Here is a 24,027-nt window from a genome sequence, read left to right as displayed (position 1 = left end):
GTTGTCATGAGCTAGTATTTATTTATGTCATGACCTAGTATGTGTTTGTCATGACCAAATATGTATTTGTCATGACCTAATATGTATTTGTCATGACCTAATATGTATTTGTCATGACCTAATATGTATTTGTCATGACCTAATATGTATTTGTCATGACCTAATATGTATTTGTCATGACCTAATATGTATTTGTCATGACCCAATATGTATTTGTCATGACCTAATATGTGTTTGTCATGACCTAATATATATTTGTCATGACCTAATATGTGTTTGTCATGACCTAATATATATTTGTCATGACCTAATATGTATTTGTCATGACCCAATATGTATTTGTCATGACCCAATATGTATTTGTCATGACCCAATATGTATTTGTCATGACCCAATATGTATTTGTCATGAGCTAGTATGTGTTTGTCATGAACTAACTGTATGTTTATTACATAGCTTGTGTTTATGACAAAAGCAAGCAGTCAATATGATACAAACATGCATCATGTGTGATACAAACACATGATGCATCCCCCATCTTGCAATACAGTTTGTCACACAGCGAGGCAATGTGTCAGCCAGCACTAATAAACCTTGCACGGACTATGGAGATGGCCCCGAGAACACGATGATGGATAAGGTAATTACAAACTTTAAGGTACCTCATACCGGCACGTTTAAAGGCCTAATGACTGGGACATTCAATTATCTAATGCTGGAGCGAATGACCTAATTTCTGCACATTGAGGTGACACATTGAGTGCTCAGGATTGGGAGATGACACATTGAGTAGTTAGGATTGGGAGATTCGTCATTTGCGGTCACCTGCCACAGGTAACGGCATGTGTGTGTGTGGGTGAGTGTTTGTGTGTGTGTGTGGGTGTGTACTCACTTAGTTGTGCTTGCGGGGTCTGAGCTCTGGCTCTTTGGTCCCGCCTCTCATCTGTCAATCAACTGTTGTGTGTGTGTGTGTCTGTGCGTGTGTGTGTGTATTCACCTAGTTGTGAGTAGACTCGGGCAGGAGGGCAGGCCAGTGGTGACACAGGAGGGCAGGCCAGTGGTGACACAGGAGGGCAGGCCAGTGGTGACACAGGAGGGGTGTGGGCAGGCGGGGCATCAAGCGGGGCAGCATACAGGTGTTGGCTGCTACCTGGCCTCAGTTGACTCCTGGTGCCCGCGCGGGTGTAGTGTAGTGCTGGTGAATACTCTCTAGTGCCCTAGGGTATCCTTCCTCTCCCGTAGTGTCTAATGGTGCTCCATGGTGCCCGTGGTGCCCCAGGGTGTCCGTGGTGCCCTGTGGTGCCCCAGGGTGCCCGTGGTGCCCCAGGGTGTCCGTGGTGCCCCAGGGTGTCCGTGGTGCCCCAGGGTGTCCGTGGTGCCCTGGGGTGCCTGTGGTGCCCCAGGGTGCCCGTGGTGCCCCAGTGTGTCCGTGGTGCCCCAGGGTGTCCGTGGTGCTCCAGGGTGTCCGTGGTGCCCCAGGGTGTCTGTGGTGCCCTGGGGTGCCTGTGGTGCCCCAGGGTGTCCGTGGTGCCCCAGTGTGTCCGTGGTGCCCCAGGGTGTCCGTGGTGCTCCAGGGTGTCCGTGGTGCCCCAGGGTGCCCGTGGTGCCCCAGGGTGTCCGTGGTGCCCCAGGGTGTCCGTGGTGCTCCAGGGTGTCCGTGGTGCCCCAGGGTGCCCGTGGTGCCCCAGGGTGTCCGTGGAGCCCCAGGGTATTCGTGGTTCCCCAGGGTGTCCGTGGTGCCCCAGGGTGTCCGTGGTGCCCCAGGGTGTCCGTGGAGCCCCAGGGTGGCCGTGGTGCCCCAGGGTGTCCGTGGTGCCCTTAGGTGCCTGTGGTACCTTTCATATATCAAAATAATAATAGTTGACATATCACTATCAGTCAAACATTTTATAAACATATTGTGTTATTTGGCGTCAAAACAAGTGATGATATCGGGCGAAGTGTGACAGCGTGTCGGGGTGTCTCCCCCACGACCACTTACACGTTACAGTCAAGTGACAACTCTGTTACGAAGTGTTACGAATGTGTTGAGTGTGTCGGGTTGTAGGGCGAGTGTGGAGAGTAATCACTGATGTGGTGAGTGTTTAAGGAACAACAACTCTTGTCTGTGATCACAAGCAATAGAGAACAGTTCAGTTTTATCCTCGTGTGGAAAAGTGAAGGGCAATGACGTAATGACTGATTACAGATTTATTGCGTTGGCGACTGTCGGAAGGTGCATGGAGGCGCTCCTCCAGGGTCGTGGAAGAGCCTCGCTGGCCGTGGAGGAGCCTCCTTGGCCGTGGAGGAGTCTCCCTGGCCGTGGAGGCGCGTCACTGGCCGTGGAGGAGCCTTACTGGCCATGGAGGAACCTCACTGGCCGTGGAGGAGCCTCACTGGCCGTGGAGGAGCCTCCCTGGCCGTGGAGGAGCCTCCCTGGCCGTGGAGAAGCTTCCCTGGCCGTGGAGGAGCCTCACTGGCCGTGGAGGAGCCTCACTGACCGTGGAGGAGCCTCCCAGGCCGTGGAGGAGCCTCACTGGCCGTGGAGGAGCCTCACTGGCCGTGGAGGAGCCTCACTGGCCGTGGAGGAGCCTCACTGGCCGTGGAGGAGCCTCACTGGCCGTGGAGGAGCCTCACTGGCCGTGGAGGAGCCTCACTGGCCGTGGAGGAGCCTCCCAGGCCGTGGAGGAGCCTCACTGGCCGTTGAGGAGCTTCACTGGCCGTGGAGGAGCCTCACTGGCTGTTGAGGAGCTTCACTGGCCGTGGAGGAGCCTCACTGGCCGTGGAGGAGCCTCACTGACCGTGGAGGAGCCTCCCAGGCCGTGGAGGAGCCTCACTGGCCGTGGAGGAGCCTCACTGGCCGTTGAAGAGCTTCACTGGCCGTGGAGGAGCTTCACTGGCCGTGGAGGAACCTCACTGGCCGTGGAGGAGCTTCACTGGCCGTGGAGGAGCCTCACTGGCCGTGGATGAGCTTCACTGGCCGTGGAGGAGCCTCACTGGCCGTGGAGGAGCCTCACTGGCCGTGGAGGAGCCTCACTGGCCGTGGAGGAGCCTCCCAGGCCGTGGAGGAGCCTCACTGGCCGTGGAGGAGCCTTACTGGCCGTGGAGGACCCTCACTGACCGTGGAGGAGCCTCCCAGGCCGTGGAGGAGCCTCACTGGCCGTGGAGGAACCTCACTGGCCGTGGAGGAGCCTCACTGGCCGTGGAGGAGCCTCACTGGCCGTTGAGGAGCTTCACTGGCCGTGGAGGAGCCTCACTGGCCGTGGAGGAGCCTCACTGGCCGTGGAGGAGCCTCACTGCCTATCCCCGTGCTATAACGACGCCTCGCTTCCCGACAGTAGAGTGCTTTAACGAATTGCTGTGATCCTTAGGACTGCACAGAGAGACACATCTAATGTTGTATTGTGCGTTTGTCTAAGATTGCAGAAATACATCATCAGCCTCTCCACCTTCAGTATACGGGAGCTGCTGTCCCCTTAAAGCGGTGATCTGCTTCAGGGGGCGCCTCAAAGTGTGGCAGAGATGGTAGTACACGTCCCTCAGCTTTTTCAAGAGGAGGTCCTGGAAGAGGAACTCTGCCTCCAGACTCTCTCAGCTATTTCTCACACATCCCTCCCCCAGAGTGTGCTCCCGCACACTCCTCTCGCCCATGCCCCTCTCCCCCAAACCCCACTACCCTCTTCTCTCCCCCACACACCCCTCCCTCGCCTGGGGCCCTCCAGTGTCGCTTCCTTCTTAGACCACTCACAGCTGTTCTTGGTGAGTATTTGTTTCACGTGTTGGGGAGAGAGAGAGAGAGAGAGAGAGAGAGAGACAAACACAGAGAGAGAGAGAGAGACAAACACAGAGAGAGAGAGAGAGAGAGAGAGAGAGAGAGAGAGAGAGAGAGAGAGAGAGAGAGAGAGAGAGAGAGAGAGACAAACACAGAGAGAGAGAGAGAGAGAGAGAGAGAGAGAGAGAGAGAGAGAGAGAGAGAGAGAGAGAAAGAGAGAGAGAGAGACAAACACAGAGAGAGAGAGAGAGAGAGAGAGAGAGAGAGAGAGAGAGAGAGAGAGAGAGAGAGAGAGAGAGAGAGAGAGAGAGAGAGAGAGAGAGAGAGAGAGAGAGAGAGAGATTTATATATATATAGATATGTGATTTCGATAGAACAGTTAACGAGGACCAACGACCTGCCGTGTGAGAAACAAACCAACGAGTGTATGAACGTTAAAGGCTTTACAGACTACTCAACTGCTGACGTTCTAACATTTCTTGAGCAGTGCTTCACAGACGACCTCTGTTCGAATCCCAACTACGTAAATGCTTCATCATGTAGTTCAAATGCAAATAATTGCCAAATGAGCCTAAACACATAACCAAGCCTATCCAAGTTTAGGCCATGCTATACAACTAATTCTAGTATTTAATAAAAATTATTTATATTTGAGAAAATTTCGATTTTGAATACACAGTACGTTATCATTGGTGAATGTGTCTTGGCCGCACCTTGGGCAAGCATAGCCTGATGACGGACTGACAGCGGAATTGCTGAATGGGTGGTATAATGGGTGAATGGAATGACAGTGGATGGGTGGATGAATCGCTGTATTTAAAGGGTTACCATTTTTTATGCATTTAAAACAAGATGGCATTGAAAAGCCCATTGGATGTTGAGCTGGGATATGAGGCCAAGGAGCTGAGATATGAGAACCAGGAGCTTAGATGTGATAACAAGGAACTGGGAGAAGAGGACAAGGAGCTTGAATATGAGACCGGAGGAAAGGAACGGTATCCAACTACTTCAACCATCTGGGATCGAGCACCGACCCGGCAAGAAGCAAGACCATCGCTCTACCGACCAGACAGAATAGATTCACTAAACAAAAATAAACTGATAATGTTGCACTTTGGAAAGTGACCATATTTATCCGGGACAAAACCTGAGCGCTGCAACGCACTAGATCAATAAACAGCTCTCTTGAGTGGTCAACATTCTCTTCCACCAATGATCAACAATTCTCTGAGGGAAAATTATAATAGTCAATTTTTTTTACTTTTTAAACATTGAAATATTCTTCCGAGACAGCTATTTAAGGACCAAAGTGTTGGTTATGTACGTAGAAATACGGACGTATTAGCTTCCCTTCTATTGATAAATGGGTAAGTGGATGAATGAATAGAGTGCTATATGGGTGGACGTATTGGGGGTAACAGTTGATTGGACGTGTGTATAAATGGATTTTTATATTATAAATTACTATATACATTGATATTTGGATAGTTTAGGTAGTCTCGAGATTACGTGCATTGATTGGTGGGTGGATGAGTGCCTGATGAATGTGTGGATTGACTGATGAATATGTAGACTGGCTGATGAATGTGTGGATTGACTGATGAATATGTAGACTGGCTGATGAATGTGTGGATTGACTGATGAATATGTAGACTGGCTGATGAATGTGTGGATTGACTGATGAATATGTAGACTGGCTGATGAATGTGTGGATTGACTGATGAATATGTAGACTGGCTGATGAATGTGTGGATTGACTGATGAATATGTAAACTGGCTGATGAATGCGTGGATTGACTGTCGAATATCTGGATTAACTGATGACTGTATGGAGTGACTAATGAATGTGTGGAATGACTGGTGAATGGATTGACTGTTTGATGAATGTGTGGATTGACTAATGGATGGATGGTTGAGGTTGTGAGGATGTAAATATACAGTGATAATCCCGGTGCTTGACCATGCTGAGGAAGGAACACTACACACTGTGGTATTTTCAACTTGACGAAATTGGAAGGAAGTGTGTTAAATTTAGCCATGGGAGGAAGAGCCAGAGAAGAGGGGAAGAACCAGATAAGATGGGGAGGAGCCAGAGAAGAGGGGAAGAACCAGATAAGATGGGGAGGAGCCAGAGAAGAGGGGAAGAACCAGATAAGATGGGGAGGAGCCAGAGAAGAGGGGAAGAACCAGATAAGATGAGGAGGAGCCAGAGAAGAAGAGAGGAGCTAGAGAAGAGGGGAAGAACCAGATAAGATGGGGAGGAGCCAGAGAAGAAGAGAGGAGCTAGAGAAGAGGGGAAGAACCAGATAAGATGAGGAGGAGCCAGAGAAGAAGAGAGGATCTAGAGAAGAGGGGAAGAACCAGATAAGATGGGGAGGAGCCAGAGAAGAGGGGAAGAGCTAGAGAAGAGGGGAATTGCCAGAGAAGAGGAGGAAAGAATGGTGAAGCTGTAGCTAAATAACTAGAAGAAGGGGGCGTGGAGGAGCAGCAGCGAACATGGGAGCTGGGGAAGCAGAAGATAGGAAAGAAGGCTGGAAAGAGTAGTGGAAATTACAGAATAAGTGAAGAGGGAAGTGGTTGCAATTGGATAGAGTGGATAAAGCAATGTGGGAAACAGAATAGGTAAGTGAAGTAATAAGGAAGTGAGGAGCTTGAGAAAGCAGGTTGGGACACGTGAAATATAAGTGGGGGAAGCAGGTATGGGAAGGGGAGAGAAGGTATGTAATAAAGAGGAGCAGTGGAAGTGATAAGAAAGTGGAAAAGCAGAAGAGAATTGAATGAAACGAACTGGTAAAGGAAAGGGGTAGTAAAGACAGCAGGCTGGGAGGAATGGGGAGAGGAAATGATGATAACTGGAAAGTGCAGGAGATATGGAGAACCAGTAGAATGGAGTAAAAGAGAGAAAGTAGAGCTTGAAAGAGGAGGGAGGGAGTTGTTGTGGCTTGCAACCTGCACCCACCCAATCACTACTCTGACGAGTGGCGGGGTCTCGACCACCCCCTTAGGTAGCACACCCAGACAACCATAAAATTTTGCTTGTGAAAATTACGATAACTGAATTATATAAATAAATCACTACATCCCAACATCAATATCTACATGTAAACAAACATCCCAAATAACATAATGCAGCATTTGATAATCTCGGAAGTAATGAGACAATCCTCACATGTAATGTTTAGTGTCCCATCACAACCACAGACATAATATAAGCACATTCATCCACTCTCTAACAATGCCAGTTAATGAATAGTTTATTGAATAGTACTAGAACCCGTTAAGTATAGTACTAGAACCCGTTAAATATAGGACTAGAACCCGTTAAGTATAGGACTAGAACCCGTTAAGTATAGTACTAGAACCCGTTAAGTATAGGACTAGAACCAGTTAAGTATAGGACTAGAACCCGTTAAGTATAGTACTAGAACCCGTTAAGTATAGGACTAGAACCCGTTAAGTATAGTACTAGAACCCGTTAAGTATAGGACTAGAACCCGTTAACTATAGTACTAGAACCCGTTAAGTATAGTACTAGAACCCGTTAAGTATAGTACTAGAACCCGTTAAGTATAGTACTAGAACCCGTTAAGTATAGGACTAGAACCCGTTAAGTATAGTACTAGAACCCGTTAAGTATAGTACTAGAACCCGTTAAGTATAGGACTAGAACCCGTTAAGTATAGGACTAGAACCCGTTAAGTATAGGACTAGAACCCGTTAAGTATAGTACTAGAACCCGTTAAGTATAGTACTAGAACCCGTTAAGTATAGTACTAGAACCCGTTAAGTATAGGACTAGAACCCGTTAAGTATAGTACTAGAATCCGTTAAGTATAGGACTAGAACCCGTTAAGTATAGGACTAGAACCCGTTACGTATAGGACTAGAACCCGTTAAGTATAGGACTAGAACCCGTTAAGTATAGGACTAGAACCCGTTAAGTATAGGACTAGAACCCGTTAAGTATAGTACTAGAACCCGTTAAGTATAGTACTAGAACCCGTTAAGTATAGTACTAGAACCCGTTAAGTATAGTACTAGAACCCGTTACGTATAGGACTAGAACCCGTTAAGTATAGGACTAGAACCCGTTAAGTATAGTACTAGAACCCGTTAAGTATAGTACTAGAACCCGTTAAGTATAGTACTAGAATCCGTTAAGTATAGGACTAGAACCCGTTAAGTATAGGACTAGAACCCGTTACGTATAGGACTAGAACCCGTTAAGTATAGGACTAGAACCCGTTACGTATAGGACTAGAACCCGTCTGGTGTATATCAGTAGAACAGTAGATTCGTAGGTTAATTTTTAATTGGTCCATCACAAAATTTCATTAGGTATACCGAGTGCTCGTTAGTTGAATTACAAAGAAAATCTGAAGATGAGTTGGTTTAACTTCACAATGAAGAGAAACCCCGTTGAAAATTTCAGTTTTCTTTGATTTTCCAATTTTAGCTCATACATTTTGTATATAAAGTATAAATAGTTTGTCGAGTACTCCCCCCCTTCATCTCCTATTCCTCATTCTATATATCTTTCTAATCCCTCTCTCTGTCTCTCTCTCTTCATCTCCAATTAATCCTCCCCATCTTCCTCCTCCTCCCCAACGGTCGGAGAAAGATTCTCTGAATAACAAGAAACATTTTTACCCACTTAGGGCTGAAGGTATTTTACATATCTTCAAAGCTCTCGTTTCTGTATTTATTGTTGCTGGAAATGAGGGAAACAAAAGAAGGTGGAACTAGGTTCACAGTGAGGCCAGTGGTTGTGATGAGGGTCGAGTGGTGGTTAATGGTGTGGGGTGGTGGTGTGGGGTAGTGGGGGGGGGGGTGTGGTGGTGGGGTGTGGAGTAATGGGGGTGTGTGTGGTGGTGAGGTGTGTGGTTATGGGGTGTAGGGTGGTGGTGGAGTGTGGTGGTGGGGTGTGGAGTGGTGGTGGGGTGTGGAGTGTGGTGGTAGGGTGTGGAGTGGTGGTGGGGTGTGGAGTGTGGTGGTGGCGTGGGGTGGGATAGTGGGGGGTGGGGTGTGTGGTGTGGAGAGTGGGTGTGAGTGGTATGGGGTGGCGTACAGTGATGTGAGGTGATGAGATGGAGTATAGTGGTGTGAGTGTAGTGTGATGTGATAATTGTAAAATGTGTTTGAGAATTGATTTAGAAGGCATCTAAAACCAAGACGTCAGTGCTTGAAGGTTAGACATGAGACAAACAGGATTCATGTCTACAAACATTAGTAATAAACTCTCTAATGCAAATTGCAACAAATGCAACAAATTTATCTAAGCCGTGTGCAACCCCATTTGGATTATGGAATCCGATAAAATGTATGCAAATTATGTTTGAATACAGAAAATTATGTGTAAGTTAATCTCAGGCATTAGGAACCTCCCTCTAATTAAGACTATAAATCTATTTATATTAAATAAGTTTAAATTGATTAATAAAAATAAGTAAACACGGTTTCGGAAATAGTTCTCAGATTTGCGGAACAAATTACCAATTAATATCATAGACGGAAACGTGTTTCAAACATCGATGTAATAACTATAAAAAATGCTGTGGTTTGATATAAATAAGAGCTGTCTCTAACAAACCAATATGCCTGCAGCAGACTCCTTATTTATTACGTTCTTATGAAGAGAATAAGCGACTGAAACTAATAACCCAACTCACACATATGAAATAAAGTGAAGGTGACGACGTTTCAGTCCATGAGTTGGGTTATTTTGTTATTAAACCCCATTATGGGACTTGACACAAAGTTTTTTCTTAAATATATTCATGTAGTCTTCTCGTGACAATTCTTCCCATTATTTTGGCCATAAGGGGGTCGGGGTCGGCCCCATTGTGTGTGTGTGTGTGTGTGTGTGAGATGCTTAATGGATGCTGAGAGTCACAGATAAAGTCAGAGTAAATGTTGGAAGACAAAGTTGATGTCAAGAGTCAAGTGTGTGGACGCTTGGTGCCAGAGTAGCACACGGTGGGTGGCTGACAGGAAGAGTGCATGCTGAGTGTCGAGGGACGGACTCAGAAGGGATATTGAGTGACAGCACGGGTGGCAGAGTGGCAATTACAGAACAGACACGCTTTCCGGCTTGCAGGGAAGCGTGGTTGACCTTTCCTTTTCAAAACGACAGGGTGCAAAGTGTTTCTGCAACATTTTTCATCTCGGTGTCCTTTCGTTCAGGATTGAAACAGTTGCCAAGGGCGCCGTCTTGAGCTTCAAGGACTCGCTACCTCACTAATATTGTCTCTCCTGTCTCTCCTGTCTCTCTCTCTCTCTCTTTCTCTCTCTCTCTCTCTCTCTCTCTCTCTCTCTCTCTCTCTCTCTCTCTCTCTCTCTCTCTCTCTCTCTCTCTCTCTCTTTCTCTCTCTCTCTCTCTCTCTCCAGGTGACAACCGGAAACAGACGCCACAATTATTTTATTGACGCAAGTTAGAACTTGTTGAAAAGTTAGCGGAAGTGGTGGAAGGAGTGCTGGAGAAGAGGAGGAGCGGCAGGATAGGTAGAGGAAAAGGAAAGTGAGCAGAGGTAGAAGAAGAATAACAGAAGTGTAGGAAGAGGCGCAGAAAACATATTTTCTTGATCTTTGTTTCCCAGCCTTTCTTCTACCTCCTTCTTCTCCTCCTCTTCCTCTTCCTCCTCCCACTCCTCCTCCTCCTCAGCTTCCTCCATCATTTGCCGCTCGACGACGATTATTTACGAACGGGAACACTGCCTAATGGAAACCGTCCGGGACGTTTTGTGACTCCTCCCAATGGGATTCGAATGAGTTGACTCGACATTAAACTTCGCTCAGATGCCGATGTCTGGACACCCCAGCAGGCGCCCTCCATCATCCCCACCTTCGGAGCGACTTGAATCCACCTTTTTTATTCACTTTTTTTCTTAAAAGTAAACTAAAAAGTAGCAGCCAAATCAGCAGGTAATTCATTTTCGCCCAGATGCTTGAAGTGCTCCTTACTTTTGTTTACCTTTCATGATCTTGCTATCAAAGTTTGTGGATTAAAAGGACTTAATTCTGGGAAGAAGAGAGTTTGGTGCGGTTGGCGACCTGTCAGCTGGCGCGGGTAAAATCCTAACGGATTTTGGTGGAGATCAATTTGCAGCATCCAGCGAGATGGCCAGATGATGCTGTGATGGCGCGGTATAGTTCTATGTTTGTCTGTGTGCACACACACGCGCGCGATGTGTGTGTGCACACACGCGCGCGATGTGTGTGTGCACAGAGATAGAGGGTGTGTGTGTGTGTGTGTGTGTGTGTGTGTGTGTGTACTCACCTATTTGTGCTTCCGGGGGTTGAGCTTTGGCTCTTTGGTCCCGCCTGTGTGTGTATGTGTTTTGTAGCTGTCTTCAGTCGTATCTTGATATTCTCTCACTCTATCTTTTATTTGTTTAACTAAGACTAAGGTTCATTAGGGCTGTCGATTGAAGTACCTAGTGAAACTGCAAGCAAGAGCTGTAATCCTACCTCAACTGAGTTGAAACCTGCTCCTAGAGAGACCCATTTATTTCATAAGTCTTTTATATGCATCATTAGGAATCAACTTCAATTATCTATCTCTCAACCTTTGTGTCTCTCCTCTGTCTGTCTCTCTCTCTCTCTCTCTCTCTCTCTCTCTCTCTCTCTCTCTCTCTCTCTCTCTCTCTCTCTCTCTCTCTCTCTCTCTCTCTCTCTCTCTCTCTCTCTCTCTTTCTCTCTCTCTTTTCTCTCTCTCCAATCACACAGAAACCTTCATAATTACTCCCTTCTGCGATTATCCAATTCACTGATCTATTCGACACGAGTTTAAGATAATCTCATAAACAGAGCCCGAGTTTCCCAACAATTATGAGAAACATTTAATAAGTCTTGAAATATAAGCGAGCATAAATACGCGCCACGGTCCCGGGTCTCTCTTTGATCTCCGCCACCAAGCGCTCAAGATTACTCTCATTAACTCAAGCATTTTGTCTCATACAAGTTAAAACGTTGGACAATAGCCGCGTGATCTGACATGGTCGCTAACCCCAAGCAGGTCTGCTCGGACGCTAGTAGCTGAATGGGCAGAGTTTCTCATTTGCTGTCGGGGCAATTTTGTTTTTCCTTATTAATATTAATTATAATATTTTTACATGTAAAGTTTTGAAACACCAACATGTGCATATTCACAAAAGAGTCTGCAAAGGCAAATCACGAGATCAACGCTAAAAAAAATTAAATTTGCTGCCCATAAAAATCGCTATAAATGAAGAACGAATTGAAACAAAATTTTCTATAACATTTCAAGAAACCATGTGAAAAATGCAAAAAATGGGATATTGATTTGTGCCTTGGGGGAATTAAAGAAATAATCTTCCTTTCTTTGCCAATTATCAGTTATATTACTGCAATGTTACAATACAGTCGTAAATGTTTCATATAGACGAGTAACATCAAGGTCCTAGGACTAAACTGTGTAAGTCCAAATATCCATTAAAGATTTGCATATACTCTTCCGCTTCTATTGACCATTTCTCTCTCTCTCTCTCTCTCTCTCTCTCTCTCTCTCTCTCTCTCTCTCTCTCTCTCTCTCTCTCTCTCTCTCTCTCTCTCTCTCTCTCTCTCTCTCTCTCTCTATCCATCATCTTCATTTATTCGTTTACTGCGGCCATCTCCCCTATCATTATAGATTTTTAGTCTGTATATTTATTACGGCAGTTGCCATGGGCTCAGGGACTGAACCCCACAATTCATTTACCTAAGCAAGTTACAATCTTGATGAGCTAGTTACAAAATTCAATATAAGTCGTCAATTCTATTGACCAGCAAAGCTGACCACTAATCTTGAAACAGTCCAGGGTTGTAAGTGTCTCAAGAGACAAGAGATCTCTAGAACACTATAGGTCCTCGCTCTCAGTCGTTGGGAAGATCTTAACAACAATTATTGTGGAGAGACGAGAAAAGCCCCTCCAGGAAAACAGTTAAATAACAGGTTCATTTTACTAGTAAAAAGAGCCATTCAGATCTACTAGAATGGGAGATTTAAACGAGACTCAACTAGTATGGGCCAACAGCCCTCTTGGTGGGCTCTATAAGTCTGGTGTTCTTATACACGGAACACAAAAAATGTTCCGCAAAATGGAAGACGAGTCTCGACCGTGAGCGAGCATACTGTTGACACCTTGGGTAATGATGGAACACTTGACAGTGTCTGGCATTATTATGGTGTAACCTTAAGAGACTTTGAATGGGAATCTTGTCCACGCCATTTAAATTTAAGCAACCTAATCTTCCAGGGTGTCGCAAACAATCCCTAGAGGCGATTGTACCTTGAGGCAGTGTGATCATAGCCCCTATGTAGATGATTGTACATTAACTTTTTCTGGACTGAAAATGAATGTAGATAACTTCAGTGAAGTTAATTGTCCTAGAAACCCCAACTGATGGCTACTTCACGAAAGCACCCAGTATATCGCTCATTCTTAAGACTAGGCAAGAAAACTAATATATATTCCAATAATTACCATATTAAGAGTGTAAGTTGACGATAATCTATCATCTGCAAGAGTAGTGAAAAATATAGCAGCCAGTGATGTGCTACGGAGTATAGCACATCACCTACGATATATATCAGTACATATATAACTCTCAAATCAGATGTATTCCAAAAATATGCATAATAATTATAACAATAATAATATATGTAATGTTTAGTTAATGTATAAACTTGGCCTGCTTAAGCCGAGGCGGGTTCGAGTCCCCCACAGAGCTGGGGGACAGTTTTGGGCGGTAAACTGGTGCCAGCGACCTCTACATCGGCGGGGTAGGGAATGTAGTCGGTCGTTAAGGGCGATTACATGACTAAATCCTTTCGCGGCGCGATCTTCCGGCGATTGGTGGGGAGCGTGAGCGAGTTTTCCTCTGGGTTACACGCCCCCCCCCATCCCCCCCCACCAGTTGGAGGAGAGAGGGGTCGGGGGGAGGAAATGTTCGCAGTTAGTGTTAAGTTACACAACTTAATGCATAATATTTGCTTTATTATTAACATTATGTTTTATTATATATATATATATATATATATATATATATATATATATATATATATATACATATATACATATATATATACATATATATATACATATATATATACATATATATATACATATATATATACATATATATACATATATATACATATATATATATACATATATATATACATATATATATACATATATATATACATATATATATACATATATATATACATATATATATACATATATATATATATATATATATATATATATATATATATATATATATATATATATATATATATATATATATATTCTCTCTCGCTCTCCTCCTCCTCCTCCTCTTCTCTCCTCTACTTGAGAACTATTTCCACTGGTGGCGTCACCTTGCGGTATGGGTGCTATCATTCCTCGTGTAAATAGCATAGATGCTAACTGGACTTGTTTACAAACATCACTGAGCGACTCCAAGGCGGGAGTATTGCGGATTGTAGCTCTTCTCCTTCTTGTTTGACCTCTTGCCTTTTCTCCTTCTCCTCCTCTTCTTCTTCTTCTCTTTACCCTTTCTTCTTCATATGACTTTGTATATGTTAGAGATTGATTGATGAAGATTAAGCCACCCAAAAGGTGGCACGGGCATGAATAGCCCGTAAGTGGTGGCCCCTTTGAGCCATTACCATTATCAATAGATGATACTGGAGATCTGTGGAGGTGCGACTGCACCCTGCGTGACGGGAGATGCCTCCCATCTTAGGAATGTTAGAGGAATTAGAGATGTTAGAGGAATACAGCAGGAACTGAAGGTATTTGAAGCGGTCAAAGCTGCTAGTTGAGGAATGTTTATGGGTCAAAGCTAAAATGAAACTGTAATAGTGTAATGTTGGAAATTTTATACAAATGAAAGCGGAAGAAAATAAGAAAAGGAAGAAGTAGACCCGATAAAAAATATTGTGCATCACAAGGTAAAGGTCTGGCAAAGTTCCAACACTTGCATTACCTCGTCAACAACACCAGCAACAAAAACAACAACACCGATAAAAAGAGCAATACTTCCTAACAAAAAATCAAACAAATATAATATCGTAACATCCCCCCCCCCCCCCGCCAACTTCCTCGCGAGTTTCCCCTTCAACGAAAACGGGATTACGGACTTGAGACGCTCACACCTTGCAAAAAAGTACCAAATTCTGCTCACTAATCACGGGAATTTAGCACCTGTGGAGGCACCACTAAATGCCTCGTTGGCAATTGAGCCATGGCGACACGGCTCCCTGCCTTCGTGAGAAAATGGGTAGACGAGGATGTGGAAATTGAGTGATTTGTGGAGGAATAGGAAGCAGAGGGGGGCTGGATGAGGATAGTTAAGGATTGGTTAGTCTCAGGAGGTTGGGATGGGGAAGGATAGGATGGAAGTCTGAATAACATTTGTCTAAAATAAATATATTAATAGGCACTCCGTGAGAAAAGAGGAAAAGGTGTAGGATGTAGCTTTTACCCTTTCTTCTTCCATCCCATACCATCCTATCCTCCAGGTATGGGATGGAATATCTATGAATATATTTACAGACAGGGATAGTGAGTGGTTCAGTGATCCGAAGGGCAGTTCGGTACAGTATTGTGATGCTTCTATTCTAGCTAAAGTATAGGAGAGAGAGAGAGAGAGAGAGACTAAGTGTATTCCATCCTCTAGCCCTGAGGTCCTGTTGAGCCACAGAGCCCTATTCCCTCCGGTTTGCATTTGCTTCACAATATACCTTCCACCCCCCCCCTCTCTATTTTCCTCTACCACTTCTTTTCCTCCATTCTTCCCTCCCAATTACCGACAATTCTGTATTTTCTGTATTTTCACTATGGAACATTGTTTTATTTCGAGAGGAAGATGAAGAAGTAGAGGAAGAGGAGGAAGAAGGAAAATGGGAGGAAGGTTAAGGAGAATGAATTGGGGAGAGGGGGGATGGGGGGGGGGGTGATGGTGGAGCGAGTCTTGTGTAGTGTCGATTTACTCGTGAAGGAGAGGAGTGAGAAGTCCAGATTGTCACTCCCAGCCCGCCCACCCGACTCCCGCCCACTCATGGGTGTGGGTGGGAGGGACGAGGGGCAGGGTGTGGGTGTGTGGGGGATGGGAAGTGGGATGAGTATGGGAGGGGCAAGTGGATGTGGGTGAAGTACATACACAAAAATGGATGAAGAGCCACAACGAAGATGGATGAAAACTGGACCTCACTCAGGCCGCGTCTAACAGCCTGGTTGATCAGTCCAGCAACTAGGAGGCCTGGTCGACGACCGGGCCGCGGGGACACTAAGCCCCGGAAGCACCTCAAGGTAACCTCAAGGTAACCAGGTTTCCATCTTTCTGGCCCCTCCTTCCCTTTCCGTTTTCCATACCTCTTCTCCTCCACTCTGCATCTATCATCGCATCTTTACTCTCCCCACACTTTTTCCTTCTGCCCTCCTTCACTCCCCCCAAAAAATGTAAACTTTTCCCCTCATCAAAGAAAGATACATAACAACTCTAGTCAATAACAGAACTGCAACATTACTTCCAACGCGAACAATAGACCATGAAACATTCACAAGGAGTGCATGTCACCTTATGAAGCACATAACTATTGCAGAGGTAAAACTAACTTAGAAATTTAAAGAACAAGGCACCAGGCAATAGCAGAATAAATAAAATAGCATTAACCAATCTACCAGTAACTGCAATCCATCAATATATAAGAATATTAAAATGCAGCTCTTGTGTCTGAACTATTTTCCTATATACTTCAAAAGGGCCACAAATCAGATTAATCCCTTAACCAGGAAAATCCCCAACTCAAAGTGAAAATTACAGACCAGTGTCCCTTCTCAAAGTACCTGGCAAAATATTAATATATGAACCAGTGAGGGGAACCAGTTAGGGGAACCAGTAAGGGGAACCAGTTAGGGGAACCAGCGAGGGGAACCAGTAAGGGGAACCAGTTAGGGGAACCAGTGAGGGGAACCAGTAAGGGGAACCAGTAAGGGGAACCAGTTAGGGGAAACCAGTGAGGGGAACCAGTAAGGGGAACCAGTGAGGGGAACCAGTAAGGGGAACCAGTAAGGGCAACCAGCGAGGGGAACCAGTAAGGGGAACCAGTAAGGGGAACCAGTGAGGGGAACCAGTAAGGGGAACCAGTAAGGGGAACCAGTAAGGGGAACCAGTTAGGAGAACCAGTAAAGGGAACCAGTAAGGGGAATCAGTAAGGGGAACCAGTAAGGGGAACCAGTGAGGGGAACCAGTTAGGGGGAACCAGTTAGGGGAACCAGTTAGGGGAACCAGTAAGGGGAACCAGTGAGGGGAACCAGTAAGGGGAACCAGCAAGGGGAACCAGTAAGGGGAACCAGTTAGGGGAACCAGTAAGGGGAATCAGTGAGGGGAACCAGTTAGGGGAACCAGTGAGGGGAACCAGTGAGGGGAACCAGTAAGGGGAACCAGTGAGGGGAACCAGTGAGGGGAACCAGTGAGGGGAACCAGTGAGGGGAACCAGTGAGGGGAACCAGCGAGGGGAACCAATGGAGGGGCGCTTATCTTAAGGAAGGCGACGTACAGAGAAAATTGGATTTTCTCTTCTAGAAATTGAAATACATAAAATATAGGCGACGTAAAACTCGGCAATTATGGCTGATTACGTTTTGTTTCTTCTTCTTCTTTCTTTCTTCTTTCTTCCCTCTATTCCTGTTCCTACTTTTGTTTTTTTTATTTGTTCTGCACCTCCTGCCTGTTTCTTGAGTCGAGTCTTCCTTTTTCTTGATCTATCCTACTTCTCCTTATTCCTGTTTTCGTTACGACTTTCTTAACACATCTCGTTTTTCCTCCTCTTTTTCTTCCCAATTCTTCATCTTCCTTCAATTCATACTCATTATCACTCTTCTTCTCTTTATCATTCTTTTCCTATTCCTCCTTTTCTTAATTCAATTTCGCTCCTTCCTCCACTCCTTTCCTTCCTTCTCCTTCTCCCTCCTCACTGTGTCTCCACACCCGGTTAACGTGTCCCACATTATATAGTGTTTAAAATGTTAACACCACTGGCTGGAGAGGTCCACATTACACCCCACTCGTTTGAGCGTTTGTCCACTCTTGTCCTTGTCGTCCCTTGCCTCTCCTCTACCCCCTTTTTCCTTCTTAATCCTCCCCTTTCTCCCTTCTTCTTTTCCTCGTCTTCTGTGCCTCACCGGAAAGTCCCCCCCCCTATCCGTCGTGACAATTTTACTCTTCCCTTTCTCCCCTTCCCCATTCCTCTTCCCTGTCTCCCCTTCCCCATTCCTCTTCCCTGTCTCCTTTCCCTGGTATACTCCTGTCTAAAGTCACGCGTTAATTAGCTTCGTCATTCAACACCTTGGATTTACGCATTCTTCGGCGGGGGATGGTTTGGGACGGAGTATGAGAGGTGGGGATGGTTTGGGACGGAGTATGAGAGGTGGGGATGGTTTGGGAGGGAGTATGAGAGGTGGTGATGGTTTGGGAGGGAGTATGAGAGGTGGTGATGGTTTAAGGGGCATATGATAAGAGGGATGGTTTAGGTCAATATGTGACCTTGACACGCTGTTCCCCCTTGAATTCTGACGACCTCAACTATCCTATGTTCGTCCCGTACCCGAGCCCATTCACCCTGCAAAAATGGATGAGGCTAGCCCCAAGCATCTGGCCTCCAACCATGGACAGACAGACAAAGAAACAAGCAAACTGACATTCTTAAATATACAGATGGTTATAATAGAGAATAACATGTCAGGAGACGATACATTAAACAATCGACAGTTAGGAAGGCGGGGTCCAAGAGCTTACAACTCGACCCTATCAGGCAGAAATAGAAACTCCAAACATTAAACACACACACACACACACACACACACACACACACACACACACACACACACACACACACACACACACACACACACACACACACACACACACTTGACTCCATGCTTCAATCTGCAAAAAACAATTCACAATACCTGTGAATTGCAAAATCAATTCAGTCAATTTTGCGCGTAATTGACAAGTTGATGTTACTGGATTGAAACTGGTTGATAGGGTATAGGCACGTGTGGGCGATCACACGCCAGCACGCACACGGGCACGCACAAGGGCACGCACACGGGCGTGCGTGAGGGTTGCGCGTGTACAAGCACAAGTTATTGCTGTCCACTTTATCCTTCACCACTCTTAACCTTTCCTTCCTTATCTTCCTTGCTCTCTCCCTTCTATATTCCTTGCTTCCTTCATTCACTTTCTTGCTACAGTGCTTGAGTCCTTCCTTCCCCCTCAATCTTCCCTCCCTTGTTCCCTTTATTCCTTCTTTCTTCCGTCTGTCACTCTTTCCCTCTCTACTTTCCTCCCTCCCTCCCTCACTCTCTCCCTCACTCTCTCCCTCCCTCCCTGCTTCCCTCACTCCGTCGCCTGACTGGCCTCGATGATAGCCTATTTACCACAAATATACTTTGTAGTGTGGATGGAATGGTGTTGAGACATTGTTATTGTTGTCGCGGCGAGAAGGGTTAATACTGTTCCTTCCTCCCGTGGCACACACACACACACACACACACACACACACACACACACACACACACACACACACACACACACACACACACACACACACACACACCTGTGTGTGTGTGTGCTGGTGGAGAAGATTGTGCTAAGAAAGCTAGTGGAGCATCTGGAGCGAAAGAACTTTGTAACACAGCATCAACATGGGTTCAGGGATGGCAGGTCCTGCCTCACAGGGCTAATTGAATTCTACGACCAGGCAACAAAAATCAGGCAAGAAAGAGAAGGGTGGGCAGACTGCATATTTTTGGATTGCCAGAAAGCCTTTGATACAGTACCACACAAGAGGCTAGTGAAAAAGCTGGCGATGCAGGCTGGAGTGAAAGGGAAGGTACTCCGTTGGATAAGGGAGTACCTAAGCAACAGAAGACAACGAGTCACTGTGAGGGGTGAGGTCTCAGATTGGCGAGACGTTACAAGTGGAGTCCCGCAGGGGTCAATCCTTGGACCTATATTGTTTCTGATATATGTAAATGATCTCCCAGAGGGTATAGACTCGTTTCTCTCAATGTTTGCTGATGATGCAAAAATTATGAGGAGGATTGAAACAGAGGATGATAGTAGGAGGCTACAGGACGACCTAGACAGACTGAATGAATGGTCCAAGAAATGGCTGCTAAAGTTTAACACGAGTAAATGCAAAGTAATGAAACTAGGCGGTGGAAACAGGAGACCAGACACAGGATACAGAATAGGAGATGAAGTACTTAATGAAACAGACAGAGAGACAGATCTAGGAATTGATATCACACCAAACCTGTCTCCTGAAGCCCACATAAAGAGAATAACGTCTGCGGCATATGCGAGGCTGGCTAACATCAGAACAGCCTTCAGGAACCTGTGTATACCACATACGTAAGACCAATCCTGGAGTATGCGTCCCAAGCATGAAGCCCGTACCTTGTCAAGCACAAGAAGAAGCTGGAAAAAGTTCAGAGGTATGCCACTAGGCTAGTCCCAGAACTAAGAGGCATGAGTTACGAGGAAAGGCTGCAGGAAATGCACCTTACGACACTGGAAGACAAGAGTAAGGGGAGACATGATCACTACCTATAAATTCCTCAGGGGAATTGACAGGGGTAGACAAGGATAAACTATTCAACACGGGTAGGACGCGAACAAGGGGACACAGGTGGAAGCTTAGTACCCAAATGAGCCACAGGGACGTTAGAAAGAACTTTTTCAGTGTCAGAGTAGTAAACAGATGGAATGCATTAGGCAGTGATGTGTTGGAGGCTGACTCCAGACACAGTTTCAACTGTAGATATGATAGAGCCCAGTAGGCTCAGGAACCTGTACACCAGTTGAGAGGCGGGACCAAAGAGCCAAACCTCAACCCCCGCAAGTACAAATAGGTGAGTACAAACAACATGGTCGCGAGGGCGTGAGTGTAGCCAGATAAACATATCCGGGGATGTAACCGAGGAATCTGAGCTATCTGATTTACTATAGGGAGTACGATAGATCAGGGAGAGATGCGGATGTCGGATCAAGTGAACGAACGGTAGGAAGCAGACAGGCACGAGCGGGACTCCAGGCGAGGAACTAATGTAGTAATCTGAGTGTGGAGTCCCCTTGCAACTAGAGGAGGGTGACGGAGAGGCGAGGCAACATCTTAGCAGCTTTCGTGCACTTGTGAGAGTGTTGATGCCAAGCTGGTGAGTGAGGACCAGGAGATAGCATCTCCGGTGACTGGCGTGTGGGAGCGTTCCTCACCAGGGTGGACGGGGAGGAGGAGATTACCGTGTCATTGGATATAACCTGACTGACACTTACATACGAGTCATAAACACGCCTCCACCGCCGGAATAACAAGTAGCCGCCAGCAGGCTCAGGGACTCGCTTGGGTAAACATAAACAGTGTTCATACCTGGTTGATACCTGGTTCATACCTGCTTGATGGGGTTCTGGGAGTTCTTCTACTCCCCAAGTCCGGCCCGAGGCCAGGCCTGACTTGTGAGAGTTTGGTCCACCAGGCTGTTGCTTGGAGCGGCCCGCAGGCCCACATATACCTGGTGGATGGGGTTCTGGGAGTTCTTCTACTCCCCAAGTCCGGCCCGAGGCCAGGCTTGACTTGTGAGAGTTTGGTCCACCAGGCTGTTGCTTGGAGCGGCCCGCAGGCTCACATACCCACCACAGCCCGGTTGGTCCGGCACTCCTTAGAGGAATAAATATTAGTTTCCTCTTGAAGATGTCCACGGTTGTTCCGGCATAGTTGACTGCTGTGACTCGCGCGTCAAAAGGTGAATAGCCGTTGCTATCAACACACGAGGTTATGTGAGCGAGCTGTGAGTAAAGTTAGTTAGGGCGCCAGACAGCTGAGTGGACAGCGTTTTGGATTCATAGTCCTGAGGTTCCGGGTTCGATCCCCGGTGGAGGCTGAGACAAATAGGCAAAAAGTTTCTTTCACCCGGATGCTTCTGTTACCTAGTAGTAAATAGGGATCTGGGAGTTAGACAGTTGCTACGGGCTGCTTCCTGGGGGTGTGTAACAAAAAGGAGGCCTGGTCGAGGACCGGGCCGCGGGGACGCTAAGCCCCGGAAGTACCTCAAGGTAACCTCAAGGTAGGTTTGCTCTTCACGTCTCTGCTTCCCTCCCAGATCCATTGTTCCCAGTCAGTTTCACCACGGCTCAAGTCTCCCATTACTAGCAACTATGCTCTCAAAATTAACGAAAATATAAATGTATATAAGAAAAACGAATTGAGAAATTTCAATCAATATATATTTATATTTCAGATTTTTTCGCAATACGTAAATAGGCGACTGGCGGTACAAGTAGAACAATAGAGGGTTCATGACTATTTCCAGTCTTGTACTGCCTCGTTCACAAAGCAGAACAGTAACCACACTGTTGCCACAAATGACGATACACTCCATATACGTGATTGGAGTGAGGGAGGACTCTCTCTCCAGGGAGCTGTTGACGGTCTCAACGGACCTTGCCACTCGCAGCTGCAAGGGATGCTCGGTTAAAACTGTAGTGTTCGCTACTGGTAAAGCTGGGCACAAATGTTGCTACTGTAACGCTGTATTTTGTGACACTAGCAGGTGTTAGCTTATACTGACACCTCTAGTGCTGAATGAACAGGTGCTGAATGAACAGGTGCTGAATGAACAGGTGCTGAATGAACAGGTGCTGAATGAACAGGTGCTGAATGAACAGGTGCTGAATGAACAGGTGCTGAATGAACAGGTGCTGAATGAACAGGTGCTGAATGAACATATAGCACTGACATTTGAAGTATTGAACCTTGTTGGACTCACGGCAATATTTACGAGGTAACTGCATATACCGGTTATCTTATCTTGAGGTTATCTTGAGATGATTTCGGGGCTTTAGTGTCCCCGCGGCCCGGTCCTTGGCCAGGCCTCCACCCCCAGGAAGCAGCCCGTGACAGCTGACTAACACCCAGGTAAACCGGTAAACACAATTCGCATTCGGAAAACAAAGTTGTCATGGTTGAGGAAAGATGTACAGGTTTCGTAAATGATTTATGAATTTTGGACCCGAACATTCTGGCTTTACGCAGGAAGAGCTGCAGTGTGCAAAAAGTGCTCTGGAAGGAGCTGTGTGCAAAGTAAACAATGATATTATGGGGTCAACAGATGAGCTTGTGAGGCAAGAGAGTGCTGAACCACGCTTACAGTGAACACAGCTACTTCCAGTCGGGTCAATATCATATTCATAGGTACCCGGGAGTTAATCAGCTGTCACGGGCTGCTTCCTGGAGGTGGAGGCCTGGTCGAGGACTGGGCCACGGGGACACTAAGCCCCGAAATCATCTCAAGATAACCTCAAGATAGTCCTTTTGGACTCAGGAAGAGTGGAGTAAATCTTCGGGTACATTGTTACAGGATTTCCTGTACTATAGCTTCATGGACACTTCGTTCTGAGTAGCTAAATCTGAAACAACAACATCAACAACAGATATGAAGACGGAATAGGAGCTGGGACGGGAGGACCACGTGAAATAACCCTCCCATCCACATGCAGGACCACCGGGATCGAACTCCGACTTGCAACTTGCAAGAAAGGAAATCACCGCCGAACCGACCACTCCAAGTGGGAGATGGGCAATAGGTGGGAGTACTATTTACTTTCTGAAAACACAAGGATAAAAATATGAAGCATTTATATGGAAGTGACCAACCCGTTACAAAATGTGACGTATTTGTACAAATTAAAACCACCGTAATATTAACGTTTTGTATGCATCGATAGCTTAGGTGAATGCTTTGAAGCCTACGTTTCAGATTAAAAAGATGAGGAGAGAAGGGACAAATTGGCTGATAGGATAAAGAAGGAGAGAAAAGGAAGGAGAAGAGAGGGAGATGATAGTGGGAAATGAGTATAAAGTTTGGTAAAAAGAGGGGAAATAGTGGATAGCGGAAAGGTAGACAGAGTAGTGGAAGTGTGCAGAGAGGGAGGGATAGTGTGTTGAGAGAGGGCAAAGTAGGATGAGAAAGGGAAGGTGGGGGTAGAGATGGGAGGGGGTGTGAGAGAAACAGGAGAATGCAGGTACCCCTCAACTCCTCTCTCCCCCCCCCCCCACGGTGCGAGAGCTCTTTGGTGCGGACGGTCAAAGAGCGAAGTGCAGCGCCAGGCGACGCCTCCCCCTTGCCATCCGACGCCAGATCCTTCATGCTCCAAGACACCCGACGCTCTTCAAAGGCTAAATCCCCTCAACTTGAACG

At 46.2% G+C, this 24,027-nt stretch overlaps 1 non-coding gene across 1 annotated transcript in view; it reads left to right on the top strand.

The window, feature by feature from the left end:
- Positions 1–1,149: 1,149 nt before the first annotated feature.
- Positions 1,150–24,027, top strand: part of LOC123767992 (uncharacterized) — a 41,535-nt gene continuing 18,657 nt past the window's right edge. Inside the window, exons 1-2 of the transcript XR_011223168.1 lie at positions 1,150–1,198; positions 3,399–3,738. This is a non-coding gene — a transcript (uncharacterized protein). The remainder of the gene's footprint in view (positions 1,199–3,398; positions 3,739–24,027) is intronic.

Source organism: Procambarus clarkii, chromosome 58, assembly GCF_040958095.1.
Source record: "Procambarus clarkii isolate CNS0578487 chromosome 58, FALCON_Pclarkii_2.0, whole genome shotgun sequence".
Taxonomy (NCBI): domain Eukaryota; kingdom Metazoa; phylum Arthropoda; class Malacostraca; order Decapoda; family Cambaridae; genus Procambarus; species Procambarus clarkii.
This window is presented reverse-complemented; position numbering and strand designations above follow the sequence as displayed.